This window comes from Lynx canadensis, chromosome B1 (assembly GCF_007474595.2).
Source record: "Lynx canadensis isolate LIC74 chromosome B1, mLynCan4.pri.v2, whole genome shotgun sequence".
Classification (NCBI taxonomy): Eukaryota; Metazoa; Chordata; class Mammalia; order Carnivora; family Felidae; genus Lynx; species Lynx canadensis.
In genome coordinates, this window is record NC_044306.2 from 143,914,278 (window position 1) to 143,938,774 (window position 24,497).

Here is a 24,497-nt window from a genome sequence, read left to right on the forward strand (position 1 = left end):
CCCAAGACTTCCTATGGGAGGCCTTTTCTCCCACATTCTTTTCTTTCCTTCCTGTGGCTACAAACTGATGATATTTGAAGGGAGCCACTGTCTTTAGGATGTTAGATATTTAAATTTCTTCCCTTTCCCATCTACTCTTTGCCTTTTGGGATAACAGACAAATCCCAAAGTGCCTGGTGCATAGAATAGCCATGTATAGGAGCCTACTACCGTTAACTCAATCATTCATTCATTCATTCATTCATCCATCCATCCATCCATCTGGCATCCAGATCATGTGGATCCAGGAAGAGAGGTGCAATTCCCAAGGCTTGGTTTCAGCTCACAAAGCCAACAACTAGGTCAGGAGGAAATCCGAGGCTAAAGTCCAGATTGCTCTAGGGGCAGCACACGGGTAAAGCTCAGGGCATGGCCAGGGAAGAGCAGAGTATAAAGCAAAATATTTTCAAATGTGATATAGGTGGGTAAATGCCCCCTGCTAAATAATAATAATTGGATCCCTACACCCATGCTGAAACAAGGATGGGTTTAGAGTCAACACCCTGGTAGTTAGAGCTAAATTAGAGTGGGTTCTGTGCTTGGAAGAGTGAGATGAAAGAACCTTGAAAAACTCTACTGAAAAAAACTCTCAAAACCTCTACATTAAACAATCCAATTGGAAAATGGGCAGAAGACATGAAGAGACATTTAAACCAAGAGAATATATGATGAACATGAAAAGGTGTTCAACAGGACTAACCATTACAGAAATGAAAATTAAGATCACATTGAGATATCATTAAATACCTGTTAGAGTAACTAAAATAAAAATATAGTAATAATGCCAAATGCTGGCAAAGATATGGAGAAATTTGATCTCTCATACATTGATGGTGAGAATGTAAAATGCCACAGCCACTCTGGAAAGTAGTTTGGTAGCTTCTTTAAAAACTAAACATACACTTACCATATGACCCAGCAACTATACTCCTAGGCATTTATCCCAGAGAAATGAAAACTTATGTTCTGCATAAGTACACAACTGATGACAGTAGCTTTATTTGTAATAGCCCATGACTGTAAACAACAAAAACATCCCTCAGTAGGTGAGTGGCTAAACAACCTGTGGTATATCCATACCATGGAATACTACTCAGCAACAAAAGGGAATAGCATTTATATTATATAACATTACCAAAGTGACAAAATTAGAAATGGAAAACATATTAGTGGTTGCCAGTGATTAGGGACTATGTAGGAGTAACATGAGGGGGCTCTTTGTGGTGATAGAATGGTCCTGTATCTTAATTATACTAGTGATTACATGAATTTATATATGCGATAAATGGCATTTTCAGACAATATATGTGATATTCTTAAAGAGCCTAGGCCAGTTTTATAGATTGTCCCCAAATTTAGATTTGTCTGATTGTTTCTTCATGATTAGATTCAGGTTAAATTTCATATATATATCATGAATTTATATATGTGATAAAAGTATACACATGCATTGTACCAATATCAAATTCCTGGACTTGTTACTGTACTATAATTAGGTAAGATATAATAAACCATTTAGGGAAATTGGGTAAAAGATTCACCAGAACACTTTTGTACTATTTTTTGCAACTTCCTGTAAATCTATAATTATTTTTTTAGTGTTTATTTATTTTGAGAGAGAGAGAGCAGGGGAGAGGCAGAGAGAGAGGGAGAGAAAATCCCAAGCAGGCTCCAAACTGTTAGCAGAGTCTGACACGGTGCTTGAGCTCATGAACCGTGAGATCATGACCTGAGCCAAAATCAAGAGCCAGATGCTTAATCTGCTGAGCCACCCAGGCTCCCCTCTATAACTATTATTTAAAAAAAATTTTTTTAACCCTACAAAGAATTTCTGGACATAAGCCAGATGCTGTGAATTCTGTGGTTTGCGCTATCCAGTATCCATTGACCAACAGTCTCCTGTTTACTATGCCCATGTTTCCTCAGTGGAACCCCCTCTTGGTCACTTTCCACCCAGATAGTTCCAGTGAAAACATATGACCTGGGCCTGAGTGGTGAATACATCATGTTCTCCTAAGCCAGTCTAGACTGGACTTTGCTGGACCTGGAATAGAAATGATTGCTCTTTTGCACTGGACTCAAATCTGGAAGGATGGAGGTCTAGGAATCACATAGGGGGCTGTGAATGGTGCTGTTGCTGGGGAAACGTAAGTGAGAAATAGAAGAAGAAATTCCTTTTAGAGGAAATCACGTAAGCCTTGTGTCCAGTCATGCCTACCTTTGGACTGTTCTGCTTGTGAGCCAACACATCTCCTAAATTCCGGACCAGGTGGCCCTCTGCTGGTTACCATAACACCCAGATATTTAACAGTTAATGCAATCCCGGGAGAGAAAACGGTCTACTCTTTCAAAAACCAAAAACACAGCTCTCAGGGTTGCCCACAAACCCATCTCCCTGTACCGGTGGTATTGATGGAAACCTATTCTCTGGGAATCCTGGCCACAAAGCCACTGAAGCGAGGCTTGTAGGAGCTGATGCTGAACCCTAACATCTCCCTTGTGGGGACCTAAGGGGTGGGGTGGGAAGAAGTCACGTCTCGTTAAACAAGGAGGAATACTGATCTCCTGAGGGGATAATATTTGGGTCCCTGTCTCTGCCTCTAACTCTACATGTTATTCTGATTTTTCATTTTCACATGTTATTTTGCTTACCATTTTGCTTCCAAATTCCCTCATGGGTCACTCTGTTTTTGCCTCCTTTCTCTGGTCCGCCCCAGTCACAATATCCACAGTTCTGACCCAGCCTGGTCTCTGTCCACCTCTCTCTTCTCCCTCATGAGGCCCACAGAGGTCTGAGGCCCACGCCTTCCCTCTCCTCTAGCCCCTGCCTCACCATCTCGGTGAAAATGGGGTTCTTCCCAGCTGTGCTCTGGGTCCCAGCTCCTCAGGTCTTGTGTGGCCAATGATCTCTGCTCTCTGTTATCTTCAGCTTGAACTCTCTGCTGGCTCCTTCTCCTCAGCCTGTACACATGCCCCAGTTTCTCTCCTCGTGTGAAAACAAACACTGATCCTAACCCTTTGCCTCCTGATAACTATTGCCTATCTCTCTGCCCTTCTCAGCCAAGTTTCTGGAAAGAACATTCTACCTTGATCGGCTCTGTGCTTCCTTCCCTTTTATTAAATGCCCAGTCCTTGGCCATCTGGCCTCTGCCTTATTGAAACTGCTGTCTGAGACTTCCCAATTGCAAAATGGAAAGGACTGGTGTGAGTCTCAGTGCCTTCGGTCCCTGTGTGCTGTCTGATGTGGCCACCCACTCCCTCCTCACAAACACCCTCTCATGGACTTCACTGATGCCACGCTCCTGGCTTTCCTCCCACCTCTCTCCCTGTCCTCCTCTCCTTGGTCTCCTTTGCCAGGCCTTCTTTGTTTGCCCTGCTTCTCAGAGTGTCTGGCCTTCTATTTGTCATTACATTCTTATTGTCTCCTCACTCTAACTGGGAAATCTCCTCAGAATCCATGACTTCACCTAACACCAATATGTGTACAAGTTGCCAAGTCCATTTCCTGGGCTTCAGGTCACCTCCCTGGAGGCCCTCTACCTGGGCCTTCAAGTTCCACATGTCCAAAGTGAGCATAGCCTAGATCTCCCTCCACCACTCTCTGTCTGCAGCCCTTCCTCTCTTCTTCCTGCATCCCCTGCAGGGAGGGACAGCACCAACCACCCAGGCACCCACGCCTCCCCCTTCCTCTCTCTATGTGGTCAGCAACAAAGCCCTCTGGGTTCTAGCTCCCCCTCAGTTCTCCCCTCACCCACATCCTCCCCTCCTGTGATGTCCCTCGTTTCTTATCTGTTTGTCCCACCTGGCTTGGCTCCAGGCTTCTCCACATACCTAGCCCCCAAACAAAAATGTGCTCAGGTTATACCTTGCTTAGAGCCCTGCCTTGGCTCCTCCTGGTCTTCCTGGTGAAAGGCTTCTCTCGATGCAGCACCCTCACTCACATTCTTCCTGCCTCTCTGCAGGCTCCACTCCCACCATCTTCCAGCATGCACCCTTTGCTCCAACCATTCCGGGCTGCTGGCAGCTCCCCAAGTGTGCCCTCACCCCTGCGGCTGACCCCTACACTGTTCTTCAAAACTGTTGGTTTGGTTTGGGTGTCACTTCTCATGGAAACCCTTCCTGATATGCCCAAGCCAAATTAGCTTCATTGTCTCTGTTTTTGTCACACATGCACTGAGATCATGATGACGCATGTCCCTCTACTGTGTCCTCCATAACTTTGAGATAGCCTATGGGCAAGGGCAGCTGCTGCTGCTGCTGCTGCTGCTGCTTCTTCTTCTTCTTCTTCTTCTTCTTCTTCTTCTTCTTCTTCTTCTTTTGTATAGCCTATTTTTCCCCAAATTTTATTTTAATTTGAAACACTTCAGACATTCAGAAAGTTTGAAAGAATGGTGCAATAAACACATACCTTTCACCCAAATTCACCGTGTGTTTACATTTCGTCACATTGTGCACTCTTCCATCCTCTTCCCTCCCTCTATACCATCTTTATGTGCTATGCTGGGTTGAATAGGGTCCTCCCAGGATTCTATCTACCCGGTACCTCTGAATACGACCTTATATGGAAATAGGGTCCTTGCAGATATAATCAAGACATGATGTGGTCATACTGGATTAGGATGGGCCCTAATCCAGTGATTGGTGCCCTTATAAGAAGAGGGAAATTTGGACAAACACACAGAGAGAATATCACGTTAAGATAGAAGCAAAGATGGAAGTGATACCTGGAAGAGGCAAGGAAGGATCCTCACCTACAGGCTTCAGAGTGAGCGTGGCCCTGTCCCCACCCTGATTTCAGGCATCTGACCTCTCAGACAATGAGAAAATGAATTTCTGTTGCTTTAAGCTCCCCAGTTTGTGGTAATTTCTTATGGCAGCCCCCCAAAACTAATAAAATTATCTTATTTAAAGAGAAACACAATAATACGCAGTTGACCCTTGAACAATGTGGGGGTTAGGGGCACTGACCCGATGCAGTTGAAAATCCACTTATAACTTTTGACTCCCCAAAACTTTACTAATAGCCCACTTTGACTGAAAACCTTACCAATGACATAAATAATTTGTTAACACATATTCTTTATGTTATATGTGTTATATGCTTATTATAATAAAGTAAGGTAGAGAAAAGAAGATGCTATTAAGATCATAAGAAAGAGAAAATACATTTACAGTGCTGCATTTATCAAAAAAATTATGCAAATAGACCTGCACAATTCAAACCTATGTTGTTCAAGGGTCAACTGTAGATATTAATATACCTATTAATATAAAATATAAAGTCAGTGGGGTGCCTGGGTGACTCAGTTAAGTGTCCGACTTCAGCTCAGGTTGTGACTTCATGGTTTGTGGGTTCGAGCCCCATGTCAGGCTCTGTGCTGACAGCTCAGAGCCTGGAGCCTGCTTCAGACTCTCTCTCTCTCAAAATAAAAATAAACATGAAATAAATAAATAAATACATAAAATAAAATATAAAGTCAGTGTGTAACATAAATATAAAATAGGTATTAATATATCTATTAATATAGATATAAAACCTTTTTTTTTACTGAATCATTTGAAAGTTTTAAAGATCATAACATTTCTCTCACAATACTTTAGTATATATCTCTCAAGATTAAAGACGTTCTTTCATAATTACGATTATCACCATGCTCCAAAAATGTAGCCTCAATACAATAATATACTATAGATTACATGCAACACATAATATATAAGTAATATATATTTGAACTTCCCAATGGCCATAACAATGACTTAATAGCTTTAAAAAAAAGTTCAGGATTCAATCAAAATTTAGTTATTTATTTATCATGTTTCTATAATCTCCTTATACTGCAACAGTTCCTTGTCTTTTTTTCTTTTTTCTTTTCTTAACATTGGTATTCTTAAAGAGCCTAGGCCAGTTTTATAGATTGTCCCCAAATTTAGATTTGTCTGATTGTTTCTTCATGATTAGATTCAGGTTAAACAACTATGGCAAAGAACGACAAGGGTGACATTGTGTCTTAGTACATCACATCAGGAAGCATATTATGACATTCATTGTTTTGTTTTTTCTTAATTTTTTCATTTGAGTATAGCTGACCCATAATGTTTATTTCAGGCATACAACACAGTGATTTGACAGGTTATATGTCATGTGGTGCTCACCACCAATGTAGCTCCAGCTATCTGTATGATACTTGATTTGATTACCAATACTTATTATTGATAATGGTAAGCTTGATCACATGGTTAAGGTAAAGGACTGTGTCTTATTGTATTCCCAGTATTTATCAATAGGCCTGCGAGTCAGTAATTGTCCACTGAATGAATGAGTAAAAGAATAAATCAGTAAATGAAGTAGAGTAGTATGTACTGGAAGTAAAAAAATTTGAAAATTTAACAACATGTGCAACTTCACGTTAATCATCTACATCACCTCCTGTTAATCCTGGATGTCACTGGGCCACAGTGACTATGCCATCCCCACTTGTACCATGTTAATGTTCTGCACTAAAATGTGAAATTTTTGTGCAAGCAGAGTGGTATTGGCTTATAGAGAATTCAGCTGGGAGCTGGGAGCTTTGGAACATAGCTTTCAGGATGGCTGGATGTAACACTCAAAAATAAAACAAACTACATCTTACTGACTTGACTGTCATTATTTTCTTCCAGGATATTTTATTTAGGTCCCAGAAATTTAGGCCAGTTTTCAGAGTTCACTAATATGTTTGTAACAGCAAATTATAAAATGTTAATTTCGAAAATTATCTGTTTATCTTTCAACACACATAAGCCTTCTGATCACTTAAAACCTCAGGGCTTATTGCCTGTAAATTAGTTTCTGTCCACCATGTTTAATCATTGGTCAATATTTTTACAAAGATACTCAACTTTAATCAAAATGAATGTTAGAGATAAGACCATGAATGATTTAAAAAAAAATAAAAGCCTTTTATTATAGAACCAAATACTAATGGAACCATATGATTTAGCTAACTCTTGATTTTAACAGCAGCTACCTCAGCAAGTTACCTCATATCCAAAGATGGAAATAATGAACTTTGATTGCTATAACAGGAGTTGTTGATTCTCTTAACACAGTGCGAATTCTCTTTTATAATACATGGTCCCTAGTTTTGGTTGCCCAAATATTGGGGGAAAGCTGTGGTAATTATTCTAAGTGGCTTAGTCTGGACTAACTTCCCACATTGTGTGAGGTACCGGCATAACCACACTGGTTAAAAAAAAAAAAAGTTGATGAGCTCCCCTTTGCTTCAGTGTTTATGAGGTACAGCATGCAACTAACGGAAACATGGGTGGCACTAACAGAAATTTAGTAGGTATAAAAATGCAGTCCATAGACCGTGCTTGTAGCACCGTATCTACTTCTGGACATCATTCTAACAGAGATGGGGCAATCTGGATCACACACAGGAGTGTCATCAAGCAATGGTATTAAAAGGGAAGTCTTGGGAGCCAAACCACCTGGGTTCAAAGTTAGGCTCTGTTATTACTAGCTGTATAGCTTTGGGCACATGACCGAACCTCTCTCTGCCTCAGTTTCCTCATCTATAAAATGGGGGTAGTGCTTACCTCATAAAGTTGTTAAGGGATTTACATGAATTAATATATATGAGTTGCTCAGAATGACACCTGGCACATAATATGTAACCAATAAATGTTGACTATTATTACTAGCATTGTCATCAACATCACCATTATCATCAGGAACACCTGGTGAAAATAAAGCAGGGAAAATTAAGAAAAAAAAAAAAAGACTTGGAGGGATATGACTCGTCTTCTCAAAGGCTTGAAATGCTGCCAACAGGAAGAGGGATTAGATGATTTCCATGTGACCCGGGAGCACATCTAACATCAAAGGGTATCAATTACAGGAATTCAGAATGGAGCTCACTATATGGGGAATATCGTTTTAATGGTCAGAGTTACTTGAAGATTAGAGGCTTGCCCTAAATGAGGGGTGTCCTAGGTTACTGAGGTATTCAATCCCACCCTGGATGATCCTTTGGGATTTAGGAATTAGCTGGAAGACTGAATTAGATGATCCAAAAGAACCTAGCCTTGTGGGTCTATGGTCAAGTACACCCATTAAAGCATCAAGTAGAAGGTTGGAGAATGATTAAGATATAAGAAGCTCTATACATATCAGAGCCCCTATATTGCAACACTACCACAACTCACACCTCCCAAATCTACTCATGAGTCATCCTGATTTCTACCTGATACTCACATAAACAGGAAAGATGTAGTAAAGACATATCACCTCAATAATACACTCAGAATCACATACAGAAACATAAGAAGCACCTTAATTTCTAAAATCAGTCAGTGTATATAGTAAGAATCACATAGTCAAAATTGGCCTGAAAAATCAAGAAACGCACCACCTTAGCAACTGCCTCTTTGTAAGCTGAGCACAGTTAGTTGTCCCCTGCCCGCCCCCCCCCCACCCCCACAAAGTGTTGGAAATGATCTGCTTTTCTGGTTCAGCACTAAATAAAAGGGTTGGCTTGAATTTAAGTGCCAAGTTCTATGAAAAACATATATGTTTAGACAGTACATTCAGTTAGGGGGAAGAGAGATTGTTCCATGGCAAGATGAGAATAAATGAGACCAAGGAGATTCACGCCACACACCACCCCCCTCCCCCCTTCTCACTTCAGGACACACTCAGTGAGTAGAACATCAAGCTAAGTTGATTCTCCTATTTTGTCTATTTCTTTTCTTTTTCCTGTTTATCCAAGTGCAGAGTTGAAGTCACTCAAGTTAAATGCACCCTTCTGAACATTCAGGAGCAAACTGGCGATTCTTGTCAGCAATCACTCTTTCAGTCCGTGGTTTCTATGACTTCTCCCTGGCCCCTGGAGATGTGCTCGATTGTTTATCCAGCGCCCTCCTCTCTTCTGGGAAAGGCACCCCCTTCTTTGTGGGAACTGCCCCTTCCTGGCTGCAGTCTGTGATTCCAGGGTACCAACCGGAGTGCCTCAGTGGCCACATGGCAGGCATGTGACCTAAGCAGGGCCAATCAGGAGCCTTCCCTGGGATTTCTGCACTTGCAGGGAGTAGATCTCAGCCTACTGGGCTGAAGAAGACAACAAGCAGAGAGAGGCGATGTTGAGGGATGGAGAAAGGGTTCCTGGCTCCACTCAATGTCCCAGTTCCAGTCATCTCTAGGGTCTGGCATGCCCCTGTCCTGCCTGTGGTGATCTAATAAATAGCTTCTTTTTGCTTAATTGGGTGTACGTCATTTCCAATAAAAAGAAACTTCAATACAGCCCTTAAGGGTTTGATTCCCTAACTTGTACCAATCTTAATATTCTGCAGGTAAATAAGAGAGTACACAGAAATAAGCTTGGATGCCTGGCACCAAACTTGTTATGGTACATGTTTGGAAATATGTTAATTTTCCAGCAGCCTCCATAGAGCACTACCAAACCTGAAGAGCCATCTAAATCCTTTCAAATCATTCAGATTATGTAACACACACACATACAAAGAAAAGAAAAGGAAGAGAAGAGAAGAGAGGAAAAGGAGGGAGCGTGGAGGAGAAGACAAAAAATGAAAGAAAACTGTATGCCTTAATGAGAATTCACTCTACTTTTGCCTGTCTTTCAAAGTTACCAGATAGGGGTACCTGGATGGCTCAGTTGGTTAAGCATCCAACTCTTGGTTTCAGCTCAGGTCATGGTCTCACAGTTTATGAGATTGAGCCCCACATTAGGCTCTGTACTGACAGTGCAGAGCCTGCTTGGGGTTCTCACTCATCCTCTCTCTCTGCCCCTCCCCTGCTTGTGCGCTCTCTCTCTCTCTTTCTCTCTCTCTCAAAATAAATAAATAAACTTAAAAAAAAAAAAGAATTCAAAGTTACCAGATAAAGGCTCCCATTTAACCACAACAAACATTTACTGAGCACCTGGTATGTGCTAGAGGGGGGTATGGGTCAGAGACTATACAGATGAATACATGTAGTCCCTGCCCTCAGGGTGCTCAGCACCTAAAGGATTCTTGAGGTTTGAGACTTCTCAAAGTACCTCTAACAGATTCATTGATTCTTTCCCCCCTATGTATCAGAAGTTGAGATAATTTGATACTTGATATGATTAGTAAAAGTGTAGCTCTCATTCTTCATTAGGAACACACATAGACACACATACATACAGCATCAAAATAACCATCTTGCAATTTCTAAGAATTATTTGAGTAGAAATTTTCCTACAACAAATACATCTCTTGTTTTGAAATATGACCTTCTGGATTTAAAAAAAAAAACTGAATTAAGGAAGTTTACCACAAATAATTCATAGCATTTGCTTTGGAAGAAAAAAGGCTTTGTGTCCCATTCCTAACATTTGCCATTGTTCTGTTGTAGCCACAATGCTGCAGTGAGGCAGCTAGTAGATTGTTCAACCCACATCCTTTTACAGGTGTGCACCTAGGAGGCCTTGGCTCCAGGAGCAGTCTGAGGTCACAGGGTGACGAGTTCTGGCCCAGGGTGCTACTTTGCAAACACCTGGCCGTTTCTTCTCTCTGCTAGCATACTTAGGTCCTCATTGGCCTGGGAATTAACAGAAGAGATCCCATGACGTTTAAGAAATTTCCAAAATGACTTCAGTCACTGGCTGAAGTCTTAATTTCCAAAAAGAAAAAGAAAAAACCCTAAGATTTCTCTAGTAAGTCGGCAACTCAACTGAGAGAAATTCTTTAAATTTCATTTGCATGGACAAGAATCCCAAATCTTATCTCTCTATCTAGCACAGCATCTGAAAAAATGACAAGTTAGTCAGAGAGGAATTCTGAGAGGCCACACAGTCTGAGTTTAGATCGGCAGAGCTGAGACCAGTCTGCTGGGCATGCAGGGTTAGGAATATTTTGTACTTGGGATGCATGCATCTTTACTGCTGGGAATGGGGAAAGGAAGGGAGTGGACCTCTGGACATTCTGTCTTTAACAGTCCAGGTAATTTGCCTACACCCATTCAGTGCCCACTGCTAATAAACGAGGGTGACTCACCAGTTCCTAGACAATGAGGGTGTGATCCAGGATGGGCAAATACATGGACTCTTCCTCATCTGCACCCATGGCAGGCATATTTCACCTATCAAAGCTCAGACTCCTTTTACAACAGAGCAGACCAGGCAATTGTGATTTAGCAGAAACCTTACTGTTACCCTTCAAAGGGTCTTTTGAGCACTAAGTATCTAGTCCCTTTGTAAGATTGGGGATAAGAAAGTCACCAAGTCATATCACCAGGGAATGTATTTGAAGACAGTTTTAATGATAATGAGATGAACAGAAGTTTCACAAAGTAGGAAAGGACTTTCTCAAGTGAGAATATAAATACCACATCAATGAATTCTGGGTATGATGAAAGTTTGGCTGGAAACAAAACTCCCTGCATTGGCTCACTCAGAGGAGGTTCCCAGGCCTCCCTATAATACTTTTGTTCACAAATTTCCCCTGTATTTGTGGACTGGAGCTGGAATTGGAGGTAGCAGCATAATTCATGAAAGGGACCCAGGACTAGAAGCTTAGAGAACCCAGACTAGAGACCGAAGTCTCCATTGATTGGACTTTTCCCAGGGACTGGCACTGGGACTTTGTATTTCTGTAAGGTATTTAATGCATTATTTCTATTAGCTGATGGTTTGGGTTTCTTTTCTGTTTTTTTTTTTTTTTTTTAATCATATTCATTTTCTCATAAATCATGACCAAAGTGCTGTTACTGGAGTGTCAGCTGACTCAGGCCATTCAGTGCAGGGACTACTCTGGGTTCCCAGGGAGGGGCTCAAGTAAGGTAAAGTCTGATGGCCTTGCCAGGGAACCCCATCCTTCACACCATGAGCATCTCTGCTTAGGGCTTCATCTGCTCTCAACGCAGAAAACTAATGGGGCAGAGACATAGCATAATTTGAACTTTAGAAATATTTTCATAATATGAAGGGTGGATTTTAGGGGGGACAAGATTAGAGACTAGGAAACAACAATACTGCAATGGATCAGGCTAGAGGTGAAGAAATATGGAGAAAAAAGAATAAGTATGAGTAGTAGGAGGAGGTCAAATTAGCAGCCTTGGTAACTGATTGACCACAGAACGTGGAGGAGAGGGAAGACTATGTGGTGGACCAGAGGAGTAGAAGGACCAGAACCCCCATCTCCTCTTAGTCTACTGTTCGTTTCCATAATTTTCCACTAACCTGACTTTCCCGACCTCTCTCATTGTATTTGTGTCATTATGTAGTATCATTTCTGATTATTAGAAGTGACTCACATGTAATCATAGCGATGCCAGGCCCTATGTCAATAAGCTGAGCTTTCTACCCATCTGGTGTTTGAGAATAGGTCAAGACCAATTCATGTGCAAGATTGACTTCATAAAGTTGTACCAGTTGGGTAAGAGTGATAAATCATCGATCCTAGGTCAGAAGAAAGACTTCTCAATGTGGGACTTCTCAATATGACCATAAATAATGGAATTATATTTGGCGATGGAGAACCTTTATTCAGACAAGCCTCAGCTTGAATTTGAATGGTTTTTAAATGTAATATCCAACTCTAGTTAATGACTGATTCTGCAAACCAAGACAACTTTCACATCCTCAGTTCATTAATTCCACTGAAATAAAAACAAAGCCACTGAACCATTTAAGGGCAGATGTCAATTAGAAGACTGGAAACAATGGTCAATTTGTTAATTAGAAGTGCAAAAGGCAATAATAAATAGGCAATAACAATTTGAAGACCACAGTTCAAATGACCCCCAAAGAACAATGAGAGAAATTTTCTATTATGTCAAAAATCATGGAATCAGTCTCCCTTTCTCCTCTTTTAGTCTCAGTTTCTTTCTTGTTCTAAATATTTTTGTTTGTTTTTTAAATGTTTTCTCTTCCACTTTTCCCCATTGCTTTTTTCTCCTTCCCCATACTTCATTTTTTATTATAATTGGGTTATATTTCAAATAGTACTTCTCTTTTTTTTTAAGTTTACTTACTTATTTTGAGAGACAAAGAGCGCGAGCTGGGGAAGGACAGAGAGAGAGGAAGAGAGAGAATCCCAAGCAGGCACTGTGCTATCAGGGCAGAGCCCAACTCGGGACTTGATCTCACTAAGCATGAGATCATGACCTGAGCTGATACCAAGTCAGACACTTAACCAACTGAGCCACCCAGGCGCCCCTCAAATAGTATATTTTTCAAATAAAGTTTCATGCTTCATAGTTTATCATGATATAATTTACATACCATAAAATTAAATTTGCATGTCATAAAATTCACCTTTGGTAATCACACAATTCAGTGGTTTTTAGTATATTCACGTTGTCATGCAACCATCACCACCATCTAATTTCAGAACATTTTCATCACCCCAAACAGGGGCTTCATATGCATTAGCAGTTACTTCTCATTCTCCCCCACACCCAGCCCTGGCAACCACTAATCTTCTTTCAATCTGTATGGATTTACCTATTCTGTACATTTCATATAAATGGAGTCATACAACATGTGGCCTTTGTGACAATTTCACTTAGCACAATGTTCTCAAGGTTCCTCTATGTTGTAGCATATATCGGTGCTTTGTTCCTTTTTTATGGCTGAATAATATCCCACAGAATGGATATATTCCATTCAGTTTATCGATTATCAGTTAATGGATATCTAGGTTTCCCTCATTTGGGGGATATTATGAATAATGCTATTGTGAACATTCATATGAACATTTGTGTGGATGTATGTTTTTACCTCTCTGGGGTATATATCTAAGAGTGGAGTCCCTGCTTCTATGGTAACTCTACATTTAACTTTTTCGATGAACTTCTAAACTGTTTTCCAAAGTGCCTACAAAATGTTACTACACTTCATACTTTTCACTTAAATACTTAGGCTTTTAGAAACTGAAAAAAAAAATCCATTAAGTTGCCTCTTGCTTTCTATTAGCCTTTGATTTAGTTTTTATAGGTCATTCATCCTCAATAAACTCATGGGTTCTACCCCAGTCCAGAAACTGTAGCAGCAGAATATTATAATGATGAGCTAATGAATATGCAGTAGTATATCACTTTTTAAGGACCAAAAATGTCTGACCTAGATAAGAAAAAGCAAAGTCCCAAGTCCTCTAAATTTCTCCCTTATCTTCAGCATTTTCTCAATGCCTCCCAAGTGAGGACAGAGATTTGTCACTGTGAGTGTTTGCTAATGACAATGAAGTCATTTTCTTTTAAAGGCTTTCCTTCAGCAATTGCCCAGTTCTCCTTTCACCCTTGAAATAACTAGCTGTAAATGTGACCAAGGAGACGGAAGTATTTTTTTTCCCCAAACTTTAGAGTTGGAATCTGCAAACAGCTCTCCCTTCTCCCATAGTCAGCTTGAAAAGCATTTTCTTTTTCTTTTGTTTTTAAAAAAATTTTTAATGTGTATTTATTTTTGAGAGAGAGAAAGAGACAGAGCACGAGTGGGAGAGGGGCAGAGAGAGAGACGGAATCTGAAGCAGGCTCCAGGCTGTCAGCACAGAGCCCGATGGGGGGCTCCAACTCATCAACCACGAAATCATGACCTGAGCCTAAGTCAGACACTTAACCAACTGAGCCACCAAGGTGCCCCCTTGAACAGCTTTTTCTTGTGTTTACCTGGAGTTCTCTCTCTTTCAGAGACTACAACATATGCGCAAACATCTGTTAGGAAGTCGTGAAAGATCCAACAGTACAACAGCTCCATGGAGTGTCCTCTGAAGGACCTGGAAATCCAGGACCAGTCTCTGACACAGAATCAACCACCTCCTCCAGCTCCCTGACTGGAAACTTAACACCAGGCTGGCCTGAGTGGCACTGTGCAAAGTGGTGAGGCATTTTATAGGACTCGTTCGTTCATGCAGATGTGGGGGTGCTCCACAGTTGGGTACTTTTATGAAATTGCCAAGGAAATCAGTTACAATCCAAGACTCAGTTGTGATTCTTTTTTCCCTGTATTTTAGCAAAATACTAACCATTTTCCACCTTAGCCCCTCCATAAAGCTCTCTTCAGTTAGTCATCATTCAGGTCTATGATAGGTCTTTACTGGATTTTTTGCTAATTCTCCCTCCCTAGGAACGCCCTCATCAACCTGTAAGATAAATGTGTGGTTCAAGTTTGTTGCATTCTTCCTGTCACCCCAAGCTCCCTAGAGCCATGTTAAGTCCTCTTTACCCACCCCAATCCCACTCATTTTGGAGGTAATTTGGGTAGTGGTTCCCAAAAAGGCCACCAAATTCAAAGATTAAGCATTTTCCCTCTTTGTGCCTTGATCCCCATATACCCTGCAAAGGCTATAGCATCTAAAGCAGGCACATGAAGGTGGAAAGCAAAGTAATTTCGAGGAAATGGTCAGTATTCCAAATCTGCCAGCTTCCTGCTGCTGTTCTCCTTGATTATTCTGTTCTTACCACTCAGCAGGGAAAAAAAGAAGAAAGAAGGAAGAGAATTTTCTCTGCAAATCAAGACTCAGTTCATAAACTGACAGTAACATGGCCCTGCTTTCCTTTCTCTGGACATGTCCTCCCTACAGAGATCTAGAGCATCCCAAAAATCTGTTCAAGATGACAGCCAATCATTCTTTACCATCATGGGAGCAAATCTCAGGAACGAGCTGAATGCTATTGGGAGGGTGGGGGTTATAAACACAGTTTCAAGTTGCTCAAGTCATATGGCATGCATTTAAACCATTAAATGCCTTCTTCCCAATATTATGTATCAGTTTCCTTCTAGTCTTTAACCTGACCCTTGGCCCTGTCTTTTTAGCCTTTCCATTCTACTTCCATCTGCACTCTTAGGCTGACTTCTGTCTTGAAGCACTCAGTCCTTGGAGAAAGGTCATGTATTTTGGACCTCATGCCCACTCCCTTAGGCCTCAGGTTGAAATTCCTTTCCTAAAGGTCACCTGGCCTGCACCCAAACCGGGACCCTGGCCTCTGCCCCTAGGAATCCTCAGAAGCACCCTCTCTAACTCCTCGATTTTGCAACATGTTTGCCCATCTCACTTCATGGTCAGTCTCCTGCCTTTTCCCCACCCCCTCCCAGCCCACCTGGCCGGGGGTCACAGGCAACCAAGGATCACAATGTCCCAAACAGCTTTGCCTCTCCTACCACAGACTGGAACCGGGACACATATAAATGCAACCACAACACAAGGGTGTTTTATTTGAAATTTTTTTCCCCGGGTAAGCACTACCAGCCCACTATGTTTTGGAGGAAAAAAAAGTCCTCATAGATTTGGAAGAAAGAAATTATTGTTTTTACCTCGCAAAGCACACAGCTGCCACCCTGCCATGTAGCCCCCAGCTTATCACAGGTGAGAACTTGGCAGGTATTTTTCTGAAAAGCAGTAGCCGTGATGAAAAGGGCCTTGGGGAAGGGTTGTGAGTGTGTGTGTGTGTGTGTGTGTGTGTATGGCAGGTGCTGAGTAATGGCTCCATACCTTCTGTGTATATGTATTGGAAGAACAGGAAAATTCTGACGATAGTGATATAAGCATCATTCTAGGGACTTTAAACTTTAGCCCCATAAAAACCCCTAAGAGTGGGTTCTCATTTTAAGTCATTTGCATTCTTATTACACCCAGTAGGTTGGGGAACATTAGTTTATCCTACCGGCAAATGGCAGCCAAGAGTCTTGTCTTCCGCTGCCACCTTGTGTCTAAGTGAAGAAAGTTCAATGTCATAGAGTTGGTCTGTCAATGAGAAACCTGTATTTCAGAGCTGGAAGACATCTAAGAAATTCCCTAGCTCAGCTCCCTTAAATTTACAAATAAGAAAACCAAGACCCAGACTGAAACGAAGAGTGGCACACCGCTTCTCGGGACAATTACACTGGTAGCATGTACACGTGGGTCAAGTCCTCAACAACTCAGACCCTCAATGTACATGGCAGCAAGAACCAGTGTGTCCAAATCTATTATATGTCTCATCCAGTAAAAGCATTTCCAAGGGATTGCGGTCACCTGTAACACAGCCAAGGAAGCAAAAGTGAGACCCAACATTTATAGAGCACCCGTCTCGGATCAGATACTGCGGTAACTGCTGTTGTCTGTTATCTCAGTTCTTTCAGTCACCCTCTGAAACGACAACTATTATTATCCTCATCTTACACTTAAGGAAACTCAAGTTAAGTAACTTACCAAAAATCACACAGCTCCCTCTGGCAGAGAGGGCATTCAAACTTGGGTCTGTACAGTACAGAGTCTGTGCTTTTAACTCTTTATCATTATGCATCACATTGACTTCACCCCTATCCAGTTTCACTTTATAAAATCCCCTAAGCGCCCATTCACCTAGTACCTTTCTTCATCCACATCCTGTGATCTCCCTTCCTTCTGCTCTCATTTACCACAGTCCTCAAACCCGCAGCTACACTATGACTCACAAACTTGTTAGAAATGCAAATTCTCAGTTTGCATCCCAGACCTACTGAATCAGGATCTCTAGCGGTTGGACCTCCCAACCCGACTTTAACAAGCTCTCGGGGGATCCCGATGTCTATCAAGTTTGCAATTCACTGCTATGAACATATAGGTAGTCCGACCATTGTTTGAAATTAAAGCGTGAATGAACACAGCAATTTCGGGATGGGTCTGAAAACAGAAAACAGAGAGAATGTATTTAGTTTAGGGAGAGGCGAAACTCCAATCTTACTTAGCTAGAGGGAAAAGACTCCTGGAATTTTTGGTTTCTTCCAAATACCACCTGACCCCTTCCCTGTAGGCCTTGAGAGAGAAAGGTTTTCCACTTAGCAAGAGAAGCAAAAAACGAAGAGCTTCATGGATGGGCACAGATGCAAGAGGAGACAAATTTCCATCCTCAGGCTAGTATCTGGTACCACTATCCTAATGCTCTTGCTCTCATCTGGGGCAGGGGAGGGGAGGGGGGACACTGGCTAAATGTTTTACTCATAAGCTCCCAGGCCTTTTGGACAGTGTTCTAAAATTCTCAAGCCACTTTTTTAACAATACATTTTTCTGGTGATAAAGTAATACACGCTAATAACCCTAAAACTTTAGAAAACTATGGAAACTATAAGGACAGTTAAAATAACCCATTCTCTAATTCCTCAGAGATAACATTAACAGTTTGTTGCATCTCCTGCCAGTCTTGTTCCATGCAGAGATAAATATTTTTCATGGCACATATAGATTGATTTCAACATTTTCACACTATAAAATAATACTGATGAAGACTCTCTATAAATCTTGATGTGAATATTAGATTTATAGGAAGAGAATTATAGTGTTAAAAGTTACAACCTTTATCTTTGGTTATTGGCAAACTGATTTTCAAGAGCCTGTAGCATTTTATAGTTCCACCAACAGTACCTGCAAGTACCCACTTAAACCCTTCCTCAGTCAACCCTGAAAATGTTCAGATTTTCCCAACTGTGCTGAGAGTGATCTGAATTTTTGGAATTATTCAAGGATTTGGAAGGTGAGAACAGCATGTATTCCATCCTCCTCCTCTATCTGAGAATGCCAGACCTGGATAACCTAAATGATCAGATAAGAACAAGTTCACTTTGGGATACATTAATCTCTACATGGAAAAAGTTATTAGATGGGGCGTCTGGGTGGCTTAGTGGGTTAAGTGTCCCACTTTGGCTCAGATCATGATCTCATGGTTCGTGAGTTCGAACCCCACGTTGGACTCAATGCTGACAGCTTAGAGCTTGGAGCCTGCTTCAGATTCTGTGTCTCCTTCTCTTTCTGCCCCTCCCCTCCCCCTCTCAAATATAAACATAAAAAAAATTTTTTTAACAAGTTATTACATAAATGTCCAAAACTTCCTAATGGAGTGTTTACAGAGTATAAGAAGTACCTGCTAATTATCCTTACAACCCACATACGTAAAAAGAACTTTTTAAATGCTTTAAATCAGGATTCAAAAATTTGAATGTTTTCAGGAGTTACGTAGGTACATAAATTACAGTAAACAAACCAGGGAAATAAAATAGGCAGCATTTTGCAGCAAATGTAGACTGTACACCAGAGGAAAAGCATTCAAATTTATTTTTTTTTAATTTTTTAAAAATGTTTTGGGGCGCCTGGGTGGCGCAGTCGGTTAAGCGTCCGACTTCAGCCAGGTCACGATCTCACGGTCCGTGAGTTCGAGCCCCGCGTCAGGCTCTGGGCTGATGGCTCGGAGCCTGGAGCCTGTTTCCGATTCTGTGTCTCCCTCTCTCTCTGCCCCTCCCCCGTTCATGCTCTGTCTCTGTCTGTCCCAAAAATAAATAAAAACGTTGAAAAAAGAAAAAAAAAATTAAAAAAAAAAATAAATAAATAAAAATGTTTTATTTATTTTTGACACACAGAGAGACAGAGCATAAGCAAGGGAGGGGCAGAGAGAGAGGGAGACACAGAATCCGAAGCAGGCTCCAGGCTCTGAGCTGTCAGCACAGAGCCCGACGCGGGCCTCGAACTCATGAACCGTGAGATCATGACCTGAGCTGAAGCGGACGCTTAACTGACTGAGCCACCCAGGTGCCCCTCAAATTTATGTTTAAAAAATGATCTGTGTATACTTGCAATGAGAAATCTGAAAATGAAGTTTAAACATAATCCCATTTATGACATCAAAAAGGAGAAAATACTTAGGAATAAATTTGACAAAAGAAGTACAAAACATATTCTTAACATGTACAAAACATTATCAAAATAAATTAAAGAAGACATAAATAAGTAGCAGAACATCCATGGTCATGGATCAGAAGACTTAATATTGTTAAGATGGCAATATTCTCCAAACTGATTCAATGCAATTTCTATCAAAATCTCATTTGACTTCTTTGTAGAAATTGACAAGCTGATTCTAAAATTCATATGTATACTCCAGGAATCTAGAATACCTAATAATAATCTTGAAAAGGAAGAACAAAGTTGGAGAACTAACACTTTCTGATTTAAAACTTAGCATAAAGTCATTAATACAGTATGGTACAGAGGACAGACATAAATAGAATGGGATAGAACTGAGAGTCCAGAAATAAACCCTCATATTTATAGTCAATTGGTTTTTGACAAGAGCATTAAGATAACTAAGTGGGGAAGGAACAACCACTTTAACAAAAGGTACCGAGACACCTGGATATCCAAGGGCAAAGGAAGAAGATAGACTCTTACCTGATACTATATTCAAAAATTAACTCAATACATCAAAGACCTAAATGTGAGAGCTACAACTATGCAACTTTTAGAAGAAAACATAGGCATAAATTTTCATGACTCTGAATTAGACAATGGTGTCTTGGATATGATAGCAAAAGCATAAGTAACAAAAGAAAAAAATTTTAAATTGGACATTATCAAAATTTTAAATTTTTGTGTTTCAAATGACACCATCAAGAAAGTGCAAAGACAGAGGGCGCCTGGGTAGCTCAGATGGAGCACAAGTGGGGTTGAGGCAGAGAGAGAGGGAGACACAGAATCTGAAGCAGGCTCCAGGCTCTGAGCTGTCAGCACAGAGCCCTACGCAGGGCTCAAACTCACAAACCATGAGATCATGACTTGAGCCAAAGTCGGACTCTTAACCAATTGAGCCACCCTGGTGCCCCTAAATTGTATTTTTTAACTATAAATTTATCTCTTTGCCTCATTTAAGACTCAACTCCCGTGTTGTTCAACATTAACAATATGAATCTAGGTTTCTTTTGTTAGTATTCACTCTTTTGTGCCTTTGTCTGTCCTTTTGGTTATGGTGGAGAGGGCCAACTATAAAAATATATAATTAAATTATCTTTACAAATTATATCTTATATCTTTACAAATTATATCTGTATAAATTATCCCATTTATAAATGGAGAAGACTTGGGGATATAGGGAGAGAACTATAAGAGCTAAATTTTCATCTTACCTAATAGAAAGTCAACAGACAGTACCAGCATCTGACAAAAATCAAGAAAAATCCATATAGGCACATTATTAAAAATATGGTCACAAATATTTTTAAAAATGGTTAAGAGTTGAGTTGTTGCCTCAGAGAATCAGGAATAAGGTAGAATGGCATGGGGGGAGAGGAGGGTACTAGCACCTTTAGCCAAGTTGTTTTAGGATACAGCATTCTATTTACCTTTCCCTGCCTTCTGGATTTATTGTTAAGAATATTGATAATATTCACAGATGTGATTTATTGAGAATGTACTATGTGCTAGTATAAGTATTATAAGTATAAAAAGTGGAAGAAAAGTCAACTTCTGGGAAAAACCTGTAATATTGGGTCCCAAAACAAAACATACAAAACAAAGTGGATACCTTAAAAGATCCCCCCCCCCCAAAAAAAAGCATTTGATAAGATTCAACGCATATTCATGTTTCAAACAAAATCTTAGGAAAGTAGGAATGGAAGGACATTTCCTTAAACCTCCTTTAATCTTTTCGAGAACCTTCGTAAAGTGAATGCTGTTATTATTGCCATTTATCAGATAAGGAATCTAACGTTCACCAGGCTTGTAAGTAGCAACCCTCTGTCTGGCTGCATGACTTGAGATCTTGCTACCATCAGATTCACCTTAGATTAATGGGACACAAGTACACAAAGTAGTCCTCAGGATGAAAAAAACAAAAAGCAGTACTCTGTATATTGTCTCATATCCACAAGAGGGCACTGGGGCTCATTTAAACCCAAGTCTAATGTTCAAAGAATGAAGTAATTGTATAGTATCAAACTGTAATAGTAAATTTGGAAGCCCGCAAGTATATATTCTTCAAGGTCCATCTGCAACTTGGGCCACAATTGACAGCTTTTCACTTTTCAGTGACAACCCTCCATAGCTAGTTAGAGTCTTCATATGCTTCTCTCTATCTACCCCAACCATCAAGGGACACTCAGGCCATATTAAGAATAGACTGCAAAACCAGCTGATCAGTACCTCCTTCGTGTAGTGGTGATGTATGGATGCTATTTCAATGATTTTAAATTAAGAGTACTCAGGGAGAATATTCTTCTAGGGAGGATGTTTCAGACTTTGGGAATGGGGGAATATTGTGTGTGTGATTTGGAAAAAAAAAAAGCATGATCAACTCTTCATTTGAGAAATTGGTTATCATTTCTATAATACAAATATTAAACAAAGGTGTGAGGGATTTTTATGTTTACCAAAAAGGCAGAAGTTTTAAAAACTGAGAAATCTTGTTCATTTAAACCCATTTGGGGCTGTACAAAATATTTTCTATTATAAAACATCAAGGTCTCTAAACGTTCATCTCCTCCTTCCATGTTTACAGCCACTTCCTTGGTTCAAGTCCATATTTATCCACTATCTGTTTCTGGGGTTTTATAAATGGGGGCATAGTCTAGCCCAGGGAAAGAGCTGTAGTATTGGGTTCTAGAGGTGTGTCAAAACAGAAATGGACAGGGGCACCTAGGTTGGCTCAGTTGGTTAAGTATCTGACTTCAGCTCAAGTCATGATCTTGCAGTTCATGAGTTCAAGCCCTGCGTTGGGCTCTGTACTGACAGCTTGGAGCCTGGAGCCTTCTTCAGATTCTGTGTCTCCTTCTCTTTTTGCTCCTCCCCTGCTCTCACTCTGTCTCTCTCTCCCTCGAAATAAATAAACATTAAAAAAAAACCCACAGAAGTGGACATTGTGAGAGATGCAGAAAAAACATTTTATGAAAGTTTGCACCCACGCTTGGTTTTAAACAAAATCTTAGGAAATTAGGAATAGAAGGGTACATCTTTAAATTAGTAAAAGATATCTACAAAAATCCTTCTACAAATACACTTTATTTAACTTACAAGGTAAAGGGTCAGCATACAAAAAATGAATTAAATGCTACACATTAGCAACAACAAAAAAAAAAAACCCAGAAAACAAAAATTTTTAAAGAGTACCATTTACCAAAGCAAATCAAACACCTGGGAATAAATCTAATAAAATATGTATAAGACCTCTCTGCTGGCTATTACAAAATATTATTGGGCAAAATTAAAGAAGACCTAAATAAGTAAAAAGATAAACAATGTTCATGGATTGAAAGACTCAATACTGTTAAGATGTTAATTTCTCTAGAATAAATGTATAGATTCATCACAGGATTAATCAAAATTCAAGCATTTCTTTGTGGAAATTGACAAACTGATTCTAAAATACTTCTGAAAACACAAAAGACCAAGAATAGCTGAGGCAACCTTAAAGAAGAACAAAGGTGGATGACTTCCACTTCCAGACGTCAAGACTTGTTATAAAACTATAATAATCAAGGTTGTGCAATATTGACACAAGGTTAGAAAAGCTGACCAATGGAGTAGAATGCAGAGAGCAAAAATAGAAGCTCAGATATACAGTTACCTGATTTATGAAAAGGTGACATTGCAGTAAACCAAGAGAGAGGGTTTTGGGTTCACTGAATAACCATATAAGAAAAAGTATCAGGATTCTAATCTCACACCACACACAAAAATCGATTTCAGATGAATTACAGATCCAAATGTGAAAGATAAAACCATACAGCTTTTAGAAGAAAGCATAGGAAAACATCTATGTTAGGGTAGCAAACATATCTTTAAAAACTATAAAAAGCAGTAAGCATAAGAATACAAATTTTTAAATTAGAGTATAGTAAAATTAAGAACATCTGTTCACCAAAATATATTATTACAAGAATGAAAAGGTTAAGTCTCAGATTAAAGGACATTTGCAACATTTGTCTTTGACAAAGTATTTGTACCCATAATATACAATTAACTTTCACAAATCAATAAGAAAAAGATACTATATCAAAATAAAAAGCTTGTGTACAACAAAGGAAACAATCAATAAAATTAAAAGACAACCTACTAAATGGAAGAAGATATTTGCAAATGACATATCTGATAAAGTGTCAGTCTCCAAAATATATAAAGAACTTACACAACTCAATACCAAAAAACCACAAATAATCCAATGAAAAAAATGGGTAGAAAACATGAACAGACATTTCTCCAAAGAAGACATACAGTTGGCCAACAGACACGTGAAAGATGCTCAACATCACTCATTAACAGGGAAATGCAAATCAAAACCACAAAGAGATATCATTTCACACCTGTCAGAATGGCTGAAAACAAAAACACAAAAAGCAAGTGTTGGTGAGAATGTGGAAAAAAAGGAACCCTCGTGTACTGTTGGTGGGAATGCAAATTTGTGGAGCCACTGTGGAAAAGAGTACGGAGATTCCTCAAAAAGTTAAAAATACAATTCCCATATGATCCAGTAATTGTACTACTGGGTATTTATCCAAAGAATATGAAAACACAAGTTCAAAAGGTTATGCACCCCTATGTTTATTGCAGCATTATTTACAATAGCCAAATTATGGAGGCAGCCCAAGTGTCCATTGTTTGAGGAATGGATAAAGAAGATGTGGTGTGTGTACACACACACACACACACACACACACACACACAGAGGAATATTACTTAGCCATAAAAAGAATGAAATCTTGCCATTTGCAACAACACAG